Raw genomic sequence first — 2,500 nt, forward strand, 5'->3', positions numbered from 1 at the left:
ATAGTTCCCCTTCGAGAAAAATTATGAAATTTGGTGAGCAAGGAGATACCATTATTCTACGAATTACTGCAAAAAATCGCATCAAAATTCGAAGTATAGCCCGAGATATGGACTTATGTCTGCTCAAAAAAAGTGTATCTACTTGTACAATTTTGCCTTTTGCATATTAACCTCTTATAGGGGGGGAGTGCTCCTTGAGCCGGCCAGCTCCACACTGGCAGGTTTTAAAGGGAGCTTGATGAGGCCTCCCCCCTCACGTGGTGCGTGCGTTAGCATGTTTATCATGGCACAACTAGCCTCTTCATAGTTGTTGAGCTTTATTAATACCAACACACGGTCGTCACTGATCGTTGGTTAGCTCGGCAGCTAGTCCCTCGGATATTGTGGAAAGTTATTTTCATGCCTAGCGATGCTTGACCCTGCGTCACTTGATGTTTCCATTTGCTTGCTTGCCCATGGTAGGTGGGGGGTGGACCGTCTTGTGGTGTGGTGTCTTGCGAACGTGAGGGTGTGTGAGTTGTAATCGAGATGCACTTGCTGGCTGGCTCCATGCCTTGCGTATCGAACGGTCAAGCATGCATCTCTTCCATTTTCACCCGTTGCCTTGGGTGATATTGGTTGATCAGTCCCTGTGTTGCCTACCCACTAGACGGTACTTCTGTGGTTGCTTCGAATTCTATCTTTCCATCACGAAGAGGTGTTGGAGGATCCTAATGTCACGCACGTGTTCCATCTAGTGAAACATCTCAGTGATGCACGTGTTGTGGCTAGTTCTTTTGGATGCGGTGCATTATATGAACTCGGGTTTACTTTAGCGACCCAGTCAACATAATTCGGTTGTGTCCCTTGATTGAGACGTTGTCCTTGAACTTGTTGTGAACAATATCGTTCTTCCACAACCCGTCGTCTTGAGTGCGATGGAAGGCAAATAAGATGTGCTTTGGCATGTCATGCACGTACTCGATTGCGGGAAGTGTGAGAAAGTGTTGTTGACAACCCGTGGGAAATGGAATGTGGCAAATCGTGATGAGCTCTTCGTGGATCTGCGAAGAAGACGACCTTTGGGCCTGTTGGAAACGAGGGAGGCGATGTTGAACTGCGAAGAAGATGGACTTTTGGGTTGTTTGAATCAATGGGAGGCCACGCGAGAACTCCGAATACTATGGACTCTTGGGTTGTTGGAAGCAACGGGAGGCCCCGCTAGAACTCCGAATACTACGGACTCTTGGGTTGTTGGAAGCAAGGGGAGGCCCCGCTAGAACTCCGAATACTATGGACTCTTGGGTTGTTGGAAGCAAGGGGAGGTCCCGCTAGAACTCCGAATACTACGGACTCTTGGGTTGTTGGAAGCAAGGGGAGGCCCCGCTAGAACTCCGAATACTATGGACTCTTGGGTTGTTGGAAGCAAGGGGAGGCCCCGCTAGAACTCCGAATACTATGGACTCTTGGGTTGTTGGCAACGACAACTTGGGGGGATGACACTGGAAAAGAGTGAACTAGGCCAAACTGCGAACAAGGCAACTTGGGGGGATGACACTGGAAAAGAGTGAACTAGGCCAAACTGCGAACAAGGCAACTTGGGGGGATGATGCTGGAAAAGAGTGAACTAGACCGAACTGCGAACAAGGCAACTTGGGGGGATGACGCTGGAAAAGAGTGAACTAGGCCGAACTGCGAACAAGACAACTTGGGGGGATGATGCTGGAAAAGAGTGAACTAGGCCGAACTGCGCCCAAGGCAACTTGGGGGGATGACGCTGGAAAAGAGTGAACTTGGCCAAACTGCGAGGAGGGCAACTTAGAGGAAAGTTGGAAACGAGGGAGACTTAGCCGAACTGCGAAGAAGGCAGGTTTTTGGGAAGTTGGAATCGACTGAAGCGAATACTGAACTCCAAATACGACCGACCTTTTGGTTGTTGGCTTCCTGGGAAGCGATGTGAAACTCCAAATACGACCGACTCTTGGGTTGTTGGAAACAATGGGAGGCCACGCGAGAACTCCGAATACTATGGACTCTTGGGTTGTTGGAAGCAAGGGGAGGCCCCGCTAGAACTCCGAATACTACGGACTCTTGGGTTGTTGGAAGCAAGGGGAGGCCCCGCTAGAACTCCGAATACTATGGACTCTTGGGTTGTTGGAAGCAAGGGGAGGCCCCGCTAGAACTCCGAATACTATGGACTCTTGGGTTGTTGGCAACGACAACTTGGGGGGATGACACTGGAAAAGAGTGAACTAGGCCAAACTGCGAACAAGGCAACTTGGGGGGATGACACTGGAAAAGAGTGAACTAGGCCAAACTGCGAACAAGGCAACTTGGGGGGATGATGCTGGAAAAGAGTGAACTAGACCGAACTGCGAACAAGGCAACTTGGGGGGATGACGCTGGAAAAGAGTGAACTAGGCCGAACTGCGAACAAGACAACTTGGGGGGATGATGCTGGAAAAGAGTGAACTAGGCCGAACTGCGCCCAAGGCAACTTGGGGGGATGACGCTGGAAAAG

Source organism: Vigna unguiculata, unplaced genomic scaffold, assembly GCF_037176805.1.
Source record: "Vigna unguiculata cultivar grain cowpea cultivar isolate G323 ecotype 2 unplaced genomic scaffold, ASM3717680v1 ptg000420l, whole genome shotgun sequence".
NCBI classification, from domain to species: Eukaryota; Viridiplantae; Streptophyta; class Magnoliopsida; order Fabales; family Fabaceae; genus Vigna; species Vigna unguiculata.